Genomic DNA, 11,824 nt, shown 5'->3' on the forward strand with positions numbered 1-11,824 from the left:
AAATGCTTGAAATGTTTGTTATTAATGTGAATATGATTTGAATGTTCATTATATGAAAATTAATGAAACATTGATATATTTGATAAAAAAAAGAAGAAGAAATCCCGGTTGAATGGAAGGAAAATTCGATGGATCTCTGAAAATAAATTGACGGTAAAAAAGATCTAGCCCGGACCAGTGATCCTATTCTGATATAGCCCTCCCGAAGAATATGTGGAAAATGGATTTAACCCAGACGGGTAATCCGAATTAGCGTCTGAATTCAGCTTGGACTGGTAATTCAGATCCAAGCTCATTAGAGTAATTGTCATTACAGGGGATTTAGCCTGGACTGGTAATCCCGACAATACTCTATGCGTTTATATTACAGGGGATTTAGCCTGGACTGGTAATCCCGCTTTAAGGATGAGGTTCGTGGGAGTGTGCTCTCTGAAATGGAAATGTGCACACATGAATATGAATTGAAGGACTCGGATTTGTACACTAAAGTGTACCCCTGAAAATCCATCGAAATTTCGAGAAATTCAACGGGATAAATATGGAAAAATAACAAGAAAATGGAAATCATGGTATTGATGAGCTCATCAATCATGGTATATATTATTGATACATGGAAATTATTGGACTAATTTGAATGTTGAGTTTGTGCATGATAGGGGAATAATGTATTGAATGGGTGTATGAATGTTTATTGCATTGTATTGAAAATATTAGGTAAGTATAATTCTTGTTACATGAACTTACTAAGCACAAAGTGCTTACCCTGTTTCTTTTTCCCGTGTTTTGTAGTGTTAAGAGCTCGGAGGTCAAATTCGGTCAGAGACGTATCACACTATCAACCTCAAGATCTCGGTATATAAAGAAACTTTATTTTGGAAATCAATGGTATGTATAAGCTAATAAAGTAAATGTTAATGTGAAATGAATATATGGTTAGCCATTGGTATGGCTAACAAATTTTGGTTTTGGTATGTGACGAGGTTATCTTATGAATACGTTAAATCTATCTTGAAAATATGTTGAAATGGATTGGTTGTGTTGGATTGGTCTCGGTTTAAAATTGCAGGGAAGATTAGATATTTATAAAGGGGTTATATTGAGTTCAAAAGAAAAAACTTTGGAATTTTGCGAAAAATTTCTTATGGTTTCGATTTAATCTCGATTTGGTCCCGATGTATGTTTTGGGCTTCGGAGGCCCATCTAAGGGACGTCATGACATATTTCAATAAATGAATAGTATTTAACTCGTAATACGAAAAATTTATTTGGTAAAATCTGGTAATGCCTCATACCCTATTTCGACGATGAATACGGGTAGGGGGTATTACAATATAAGTAATATAAAACATTGTTTAATTTTAATTTTTAATCAAACAATATAAGTAATATAAACATTGTTTGAAGACCAAAATTAAATATAACATAAATTAAAGAAATTGAAAATAAAAATAGTTTAATAATATATTAAAAGATTAAAATAGTTTTAAATGAAACATATAAAAAATAAAAACATATCGAAAATTAAATATAACCAAAATGTTCTTGTTTAAAGTAAAAAGATCAAATCCGAATTGTAAATGTAGTTTAACATGTATATATTGTCTTTCCCATATTACTAAAAAAGAGTAATGGTGTCATCATTCTAGTAGAGATATTTGTTTATGTCCATTTTCCTTGTTCATTTTTGTTGTTGTTGTTGACTTTTGGCATTTGGCAGCCTACGAGGGTATGTTTCTCTTTACCTTGGCAGCCTCCTTTTCCATTAACAAATTTCATCTTTCCAAAGTTGAACACATAACCAACTTACAACAAAGACATTGGGAGGGTGTTGTTACCTTAGCACACCCTTGAGTGATATTTTTCCCCTTCTTGTTGCTACCTTCAACCTACAATGATGACCAATAAATTAATTTCCTATAGGAGTTACAGAGGATGATCAAATAGGTTCACAGATCTCTTACTTTGATGATGAATGACTCGATGTGCATAAACAAATGACTCAACATTCTACCACTTGAAAGATGATTTGTTCAAAGAATGGATAGATTTACTTTAAAACTAGTTTCTATTGTTGAAAGATGCATAGAACACGGGCATAAATCACTTTGAAGTTCTTACTTATAAATACATGCAATGAATCTCATCATAGCATAGGCTGTAATGCAATTTTGCCAAGTATATTCAAGGATAACATGAATTACATGTGAGACATGAAACTTACCAATCTGCTTACTTGCAAAAATAAGAAAAATAAGAACTGCTGCTCCTCTCAGCTCCTCTTCCTGTAAAAGGTTCACACTTGAAACTTGTCCAGAATAAGCATTAATGAAATACATAAAACAAGCATTGACAAATGAAGTAGGATATTGTAAACATCAAGTAAGCGTTGTTGGTTACAAACATATAAACAAGTCATCATCACATTCTAAGGAGCAGAAAGAAGGCTTTCATGTAGCATTCTTTCTTTTTATCAAACTTCTAAAATACAAATGTTACTACAGTGGACCATGAGATCAATGTTACCGCCTGCAAAGTAATCTATATATCATCTTCAATGCATGGAATATTTATAAGATATACCATAGCAGGGTTTTAGGAAGTTTTTAAAAAAGAGGACGGTTAATATTTATAAGATATACCATAGCAAAGAAATCTATATATCATCTTCAATGCATGGAATGTTACTACAGAGGCTGGTCTATACTAGAAGCACCGTTTTATTGAATATGGGAACAAAATATGAACCATATACTAAAATTGAATAGGATGATTAATCTTTTCGTCTGTCATGAACACACGAAAGCATATATGTAAAATTTTATTTTATTTCAACACTTTTAGACATTGAGATAACCTGGAATAACGCTAATAAATTAAATCCCAAGTTCTAATTATAAAAGTGGTACAAACAATGGCATCCCATGAATACAACATTGAAATGTTATGACAGCCTCAAAGTTAGTTTGTTCTAAAGGTAAAAAGAAAATGGAAATTCATTTATTAGCCATGGGATTGTTAATAACAATAGTTATAAAATCTAGGCATACACCTCTTTTACAACTTAAAAGAACTTACGGGATGTCATATAAGTTTAAGAGAAAAAGCTATTAGCTTAATTAAATTTCTAAGCGACCAGATGCAGACTCATAAAGACAAATTTTACATAGAGCTTCCAAAAACCAAACATCTTATTTCGAAGTTGCCACTGGCCAGCAGAATATTTATAAATAATGAAGGAATATAAAAACAATGCATGTTTATGAAAGTTACCTGATACTTGTCTGTCCACCTGCATCAGTAAATAATAAAGATGTTATCAAGACAAGTAATAAGCTCCAAATGATAAAAGAATGCAAAATTGCAGAACAAGGTATTAAATGAATACATTTCAGTCTAATACTAAAGCATTAAAATTTCACAACTTAATACTATTAGTTTTGATGAAGTTCAGTGGCTTTGAATAACAACAAACTTGAATCAGAAAAGAAGAACCTTAGGTTTGTAGAAATAGCTTTTGGATTGGCAGCTAGAGACAGAATATCCCACATAATATCATATTTAATCCAATATCGAAAAAGTAAAGCTTTGATAATAAAGAGTGATCAGTGCTGTAAATTTGCTTAAAGTTGCTACTATGATGGTTTTACGGAAGAAATACCAAGAACAGATATATAAAGATATCGACAAGAGGCAAAAGAATCATGTAAGTTGCGGATTAAAACTACTTTATGCAGTTGAGATTTACAATAACAGGCATTATCTCAAGCCTTTAATATAAGAAATTATGAACTTCATCATCTCTTTACCTTCAAACAATCAAATCGATAAGAAAATATTATCAAACTTTCAGGACAGTACTATAAAAAAATCTACTATACATGTTAAAGATCCATATCAAGAAGTAGTGATCGGCATACCTAAATCCCACACTTGAAATTTGATGTTATTGTACTGCACTATTTCGGCATACCTCCTTCTCACACGCTGAACCAGTAAGGGCCCACTCAGCCCCTTCCCAAGCCGATTGGTTGTTTGATTCTCTCTCGTCCCAAGCCACCTTAATACCCCCACTCAGCACGCTACTTGGGTAAGAAAAAAAAGACAAACAGGAAAATGAAAGGAACAACAGAAGGAAAAATGCTTACCTGACTTTGGATGAAGGGGAGGAATGTCAGAGTCGAATGAAGCAAGAAATGGCTGCTGTTTGAGTGTTTTTGAGGTGGGAATTTGTGAGGGTAAAATAGGGTTTATATGGCAACGAATGGGTAAACGGTGAAGAGGGAAGAGGGAAGGGAATAGAAATCCTCAAATATCTCTGCTTAAGCCCGGAATGGAATACACCCATAATAGGGTATTCCCTTGAACCAAACATCTGTTTAAGTGGGCCTGCAGAATAGGCTTGTAATAGGAAGGTAATGACATAGCCATTACCTTCAATCAAACATCCCCTAAATTTATTTTTCTTCATTTTTAATTGATATTTAGAGACATAATAATGAGATTGAAGTCCCATAGTTGATGAGGTGGAAAGTTTTGAAATTTTATGGAAATTAAGGTTGACAAGTGTTGAAATTTGATTGGATGATGGAACAAATGACTAGATTGGAAAAAAAGAAGGGAAAAGTGTATAACTTTCTACGCAATTGGAAGGTTGAATAGTAGCAGCTTGGGGCAACAAAAATAAAAGGAAAAGAAAGGGAGAAATTAAAGAAAAGGAAAACGAAAAAGAGAGGAAAATCTCCCATGCATTTTCTTGAAATTTCCTTAAAACCATAACTTAATTCTATATTCTAGAGTGCTATGGAGATATATCAATTATGGAAACAACTTAGCTGGCAATGAAAGTGAAGGGAAAGTGAAGAGAAAAGTTAATTTCAAGCGAGGAAATTAGTAAGTACATAATTGAATTTAAATTAGTTTATTTTAATTTGAATATTTGAGTATTTAAATTTTAATATGAAATAATAAAATAAGATGTGATTAAGATCATTGAATATGTATATTGAATTTAGTAGTGAATATGTAATTAAAGGTATGTTAGTAATGTAAGAAATAATAAAGTGATAATTTAGTGATTAATGAATTCCATAAAACTATGAATTAAATTATAAAGAGTGAAAAGTTATTTATTTGTCATTAATTGACAAGTGAATGGATGTATTAGCTTACTGAAATTGTTGTAGAGAGGACTAAATTGAATAGAGTGTAAAATTTGATATATGAATAAATATTATAATAAATGGTTTAAATAAAATGTTAAGTGTTAGTAAATGAAGTGAAAAGTGATATTGAAGTGTTATAAAAGTAAACATTGAATTTCTATAAGTTTAGGGATTAAATTATAAAATGTTTAAAAATTAATAAGTGTGTTAAATTAGTGAAATAAATATTTAAGTGAATTGTTTTATGAAAGTAAAATGTTGTATGAAAGTGAATTAAAATCTAAAGTGTAAAGTGTTGAAAATATGTGATATGTTAGTGTTTTTGTGAATTAATGTATGAAGTGAAGATGTAGTACATGTGGTTATATAATTCAAAGTGAATAAGTAATGTGATATAAAGTTATATATGCCAAGTATGTTATATAAAAGTGAATGTGTGAAATGAAAATATTATGTGTATGCTTATGTGATTTAAAATAAATGAATAAAGTGTTATATGAGTAAATGCCTTAACGAGCTCAGAGGATATATGATATGTGATAATAAAATAATTTAGGAGCTGAAAGGGGCTAGGAGTTCAGATGGGAATTAGGCTAGTTTTGGGAGGGTTTAGAGGGGAATAAGAGATGATAAATGGGTTATGAGATGTGTTTATTAGAGTTCCCATTATCAGAGTTCCGTTATAGGCTAAGGGTTCGTGTTTTGTCTGGCAATGTATAGAAATTATTCAACTCCTCTGAAATTCACTAAGGATTCCAAAAAGTGATATGTGAAAGTAAAAGTGTTATGGTGATATATGTGTTTCAGTAATACATATGAATTAAGTGTTAAATGAAATATGTGAATTAAGTGCCTATGTTATGTTTGTGATACGAAAAAAAAATTTTAATATGTTATTGTAAAAGTTGATTAGTAACTATATGTGTTAAAGTAAAAACTATAAGTTATAAAGTTAGTTTAAATTATTTTAGGTGTTGGAAAATAGATTAAAAGTTTAAGTATATTATTGAAAGAAAGTGTGTGTGAATAAATGTTATTAAATTTTTATTTAAATTATATATATACATATAAATGGTATATTAGGGATCGACCCGATTAAGCAACAAGTAACAAAAAAACGGAATAAATTGAGAAATTGAACACACAAATTTAACGTGGAAAAACCCCTCCAAAGAGGATAAAAAACCACGGGCAAAGATAATTTTACTATAATGGCAAAAGAACGAATAGTACAAAAGATGGAGATAAAACTAAACCCCAAAAACTCGAAAACAAAGAACCCTCAAAACGTAAACACAAAATTCTCTAAATGTGTATGAGTTCTAATCTCTAATGGGTGTTTTTTTTTCTAAGATTGTAAAAGAGCCTATTTATAGGCTAAATTCATATGTCAAATAATAATAAAACAATCTAAACTAATCAGTGTTTGACTGAAACAAATAAACAGAGTTTACTAAAAGATTATTTCTCAAATTTGACTGAAAATAGGAGCCATACTTAACAAATCTCCACCTTGACTCATATTTCCACAATGCCATCTTTGCCAAAGCCCGCCACGAGCTTGTCTTGAACTATGCAGGGAATTAATTGAGTCGAATCTGTGCTTAGAAACTGGAAGACTTCTAGCCTTCGACTTGTACACTGCCAAATCAAAACTAACCCGGGTCTGATTTTCATGAACACAGTGCCCTAACTTTTCAAAACCTGCATCCAAAAGAGAACCTCTCTTCAACAAAACGGTCATACATTTTTCCATCCTATGACCAAGTTGCCTCCGCTCCAAACGAGTTGACTTCGACTCTGTAACGGATGAGGGACGTCCAATTTCACCGGTCACTGTAGAACCTTCCAGAATATAAAGACTGACAGCTCTTTTACCTTTTAACAAAACGAAAGCTCCACGAGATACTTTAATACCGCTCGACTCAATGTTGATTCTGCATCACTTCAAGCCTAAAATACTTAAGGAGATGATATTCTTTCGTAAATCAGGTACATACCTGACATCTGAGAATGTCCTAATTGTCCCATTGTGTGTCCTGATTTTAACAGTTCCAATACCAACTACCTTACTAGATGAATCGTTTCCCATGCGCACAACTCCACATTCAACCGAACTGTATGTAGAGAACCATTTTCTATTGGGACACATGTGGAAAGAACATCCCGAATCTAGGATCCACTTGGAAGTGAGTTTGGAGTTATCGCTCGTTGACACTAACAAGAAATTATCACCGCTTTCATTGGCCAAATTAGCACCAGCTACATCTTCCTCGTTACTCTCAGCAGCTCTTTTATTTCGCAGTTTATAACAATATGCTTTGATGTGACCTAACTTTTTACAATAGTGACACCTTTTGTCTCGTTTCTTTGATGCTATCAAAATGGAAGCTTGCCTATTTGCTTTGCTATTCAAACCAAACTCATTATCGAGTTTGTCTCTACTCAACAAATGACCCTTCACATCTTCGAACGAGAGTTTTTCTCTGCAATAAATCAAGGTCTCTCTGAAAGACTTGTATGAAGAGGGTAAAGAGCACAATAATAGCATAGCTTGATCTTCATCATCAATATGAACCTCAACGTTCTTTAAATCATTTAAAAGAGTAATGAATTGACTGATGTGATCTATAAGAAGCTCACCTTCGTTCATGCGAAACGTAAATAGATGTTGTTTCAACACTAAACGGTTAGCCAGAGACTTAGTTGCATAAAGAGTTTCTAACCTTTTCCACAAGGCGAATGATGTCTTCTCCATCAATACCTCCTGCAATACTGTATTCGCGAGGCACAACTAGATTGCAGACAAGGTCTTTTCATCAAGCTCTTCCCATTCTGTTTGATTTAGATTCTCAGGCTTTTTCCCTGTAACAACATTTTTCAAGCCGTTTTGAACTAGAATTGCCATCATCCGAACTTGCCACAGATTGAAATTTGTCTCACCTTCGAACTTCTCAATTTCAAACCTTGTTGCTGCCATCTTTGAATGGGCTGATCTATGAAAATTGAACTAGCTCTGATTTTCAAACCACTTGTTAGGGATCGACCCGATTAAGCAACAAGTAACAAAAAAACGGAATAAATTGAGAAATTGAACACGCAAATTTAACGTGGAAAAACGCCTCCAAAGAGGATAAAAAACCACGGGCAAAGATAATTTTACTATAATGGCAAAAGAACGAAGAGTACAAAAGATGGAGATAAAACTAAACCCTAAAAACTCGAAAACAAAAAACCCTCAAAACGTAAACACAAAATTCTTTAAATGTGTTATGAGTTCTAATCTCTAATGGGTGTTTTTTTCTAAGATTGTAAAAGAGCCTATTTATAGGCTAAATTCATATGTCAAATAATAATAAAATAATCTAAACTAATCAGTGTTTGATTGAAACAAATAAACAAAGTTTAACTAAAAGATTATTTCTCAAATTTGACTGAAAATAGGAGTCATAATTATCATGGTAATATTGAATTCAATTGAATAATTACTAAGCTAATCACGTAGCTTAACTCATTTGTTTTAAATGATAGGTGATAGATAAGTTTTAAAAAGAATTTAGGATTGCTACTTCAGTTCGGATCACATCACTCCTCAAGCTTCAAGTTCGTTCCCTTTGGTGTACACATACACATTAGACTTTAGTTTGGCATGTATTTAGGTTTATTAGTAAAAAAAATAAATTATGTGAGAATGATAAGGTTTTGTACTATAAGTTAGCTCGATTATAATGAAACAATAATATGTTTAATTGTTCAGTGTTTAAATATATTATTCTTACTCAAGTTAGGTGAGGGGTGTTACAAGGAGGGTGTAACCTCCCCAACCTGATCTAAACGTTAAGATCAGGTTCGAAAGATTACATTGGCCACCGAAATGGCCTAGTAAAACTAGCAGGAGTTATAAAATAGTTCTTTAAAACATTTGTTTATTTTAGTAGAAAACTTAGTATGTTTCAAAATGGTTACAATTTAGTTTCAAAAATTGGCTGATCTTAATGATTGTTTTACAAAAGTTGAATTCTAGAATTATAAATGTATATATTTTTCTCAAACCTCATTTATTTAGTCATGCAACGGAAAAAGTGATATCGAACATAGTTTTAATAAAAATCATATCTCATGCATAATTAATTAAAACTCATATTCCTACATCTTATAATTAAAATAAAGGTCATGCATGCTATATAAATCCCAAAAATTAAGTCTCATGCCACAATTCAAAAATAAAACAATACAGTTTCTGAATAATGGAAAATTTCAAATAATATATCTAAAATATTCTTAAAAAAATTATTCGAATCGAGACTTTTCGGGTGCTAAGTCTGCGTTCTAACCTAGTGGATTATCTATAAATATGGAAATTAAATGGAGAGTGAGCTTAAAAGCTCAATGTGAGTCCAATCACAAATAAACCTGTAGCACCTAGGTCCGATGAGTCTAAAATTTTGATGTATACTAGTAAATAGTTTGACTAACGAAGTGTTATTCGTCCAAATGATTATTTTAGCGTATTAGTGAGAGCATATAGTAACAACCACATGAGTAAGTAAAGATTTGATTTCATGATATTATATATATTAAGGAGAAATTCGTGTTTAGCGATAAGGGGTAGATAAGGAATTTTAATTATAATAAATTAATATTAATATTAATATTCAAATATGATGATTTTTAAATTGTTTCAATATTAACTATTTTTAAGATTAAATAATATTAATATAACCAAATCTAAATTCATTATAATTTTAAAAAAGATTTTGCTTACATTCTTTTTTTTTTTAATTCATTAATGATGTTGAACAAAAACTAATGTTATAAAAATATTATAAAATTGAACCTCATGTGATGGCCGGATGGTCAAGAGTGTTCATCGTTTTAAGTGTGACTTGGGTTTGAGTCGCATTTGTTGTTCGTACTTTACACTATAATTATAATTCACAAAACAATTATAAAATTAATATATACAATTGACCAATGCGTCCCATGAAGTTAAAATTAATAATCTCACTATAAAATAAAAACTTAAACTTCAAATATTTTTTATTTGATTATAATATAAATTTTTATTTTTTATTTATTAAAAACTATTTATAATTTTTTACAAAATAATGATATATATATTTTATATTATTTAATTTTAATATAATTCTTCTTCTTTTATAATTATTTTTAATTTGTAAAATTTCATTAACCTAATGTTTTCTAAATAGATGAATTCTAAAATGTTAATATTTTAAAAACCTCAAAAATTTTAAAAATTTTCATTCAAATATACTCTTAATAATTTTTTTATAATTTTTATAATTCTTTGAAAATTCATATCTAGGATGACTATGGAGAAAATAGTTATCCAAACTTATTCCAGAGGTAGTTTTTAAATAATTATATATATTTTTAAATTTTAGTTTTTTAATATGATCATGTTAACATGAAACACATGTGGCATCACATGTCATATGTGATTATTTGATTATTTCCTAAATTAGGTTAACACTTAACAATAAAAATGAATGAAATTTTTGAAAGAAATTATAAAGTTAGTAGAGAAATTAATTTAATATTTTTAATTAAATGACAAAATACAATCTAAGGGTCCGTTTATTTACATTTAAAAGGTTTTACGGAAAATGTTTTATGCATTTTCCTGTGTTTGTTTCACAGAAAATAGCTTGGTCAACGGAAAAATGACTTACAAGTCAACGGAAAATAAGTCTTTTTCCTTGTAAAATGACTTACCATTTTGAAAAGCGTAAGTCATTTTCCGAAGAAGAGCTCCTCAATAGATAATTTTACTTTATATAAAAATTAACTTAAATCAAATTTAATATTATTATATTGATAATAAATTTTATTTTTATTTTTAAAAATATTTAAAATATTAATATAAAATTTTATATTTTTAATATTATTAAACATACGTATTTAATTATTTATATTTAGTGATATAATAAATTATTAATATAATTAACATAATTTATTATTTTTAATAAATTATTTAATATTTAAATTTTATTTTAATAGTAAGTTTTAAAAATAATAATTTTAAATAATATTATTCATATATTATTGAAAATATCAATATTAATATTTTAATAATAAATATTTATTACAATTATAAATATATTAATAATAAATGTTTTGTAGTATAAATGTTAAAATATGTCATAAGTCTATATACTCTTCACAAATTTGCAATTTGGTTTTTGTACTTTTATTTTTAAGAATTTAGTCCCTCTACTTTCTAGATTTGAAAATCAAGTTCAACTGCTGACATTGTTGATTTTTTTGTCAATTTTGTTAATGTAACATTTTTAAATAAAAAAATACTCGGTTGGTAGAAATGATCATTGCAATAAACCTAAATTCAACAAAATATTTTTAATATATGTAAAAAAATGTAAAATATAAAATTATAGATATAAAATAAACTCAATTAAATAATAAAAAATAAAAAAAATATCAAATGTATGTTTGTTTAATTGAGAACGACTTTTTTGAAATATTTTTAAAGAACCTGTCAAACAAAAAAAAATATTTTACACAAATTCATCCAACCACAAAAAAATATTAATTTTTTTAAAAAAGTAAATTATCTTCTAAAAATTATTTTCCGGAACTCAGTGAAACAAACTGAGCCTAACTCTAAGATAATACTCTATTGT

At 29.3% G+C, this 11,824-nt stretch overlaps 1 long non-coding RNA gene across 2 annotated transcripts; it reads right to left on the reverse strand.

Moving 5' to 3' along the window:
* Positions 1–1,528: 1,528 nt before the first annotated feature.
* LOC107946516 (uncharacterized) lies at positions 1,529–4,344 on the reverse strand. Of its 2 annotated transcripts, none has more exons than XR_001696948.2 (5): positions 4,146–4,344; positions 3,918–4,057; positions 3,271–3,289; positions 2,222–2,282; positions 1,529–1,886 (listed from the first exon to the last, which is right to left on the reverse strand). It is a non-coding gene; the product is annotated as an uncharacterized lncRNA (long non-coding RNA). The 2 variants fall into 2 exon arrangements; XR_001696949.2 differs by having other exon boundaries at positions 3,918–4,079; positions 4,146–4,316.
* Between the last annotated feature and the right edge of the window lie 7,480 nt (positions 4,345–11,824).

The sequence above is a fragment of the Gossypium hirsutum genome, chromosome D12, assembly GCF_007990345.1.
Source record: "Gossypium hirsutum isolate 1008001.06 chromosome D12, Gossypium_hirsutum_v2.1, whole genome shotgun sequence".
Classification (NCBI taxonomy): Eukaryota; Viridiplantae; Streptophyta; class Magnoliopsida; order Malvales; family Malvaceae; genus Gossypium; species Gossypium hirsutum.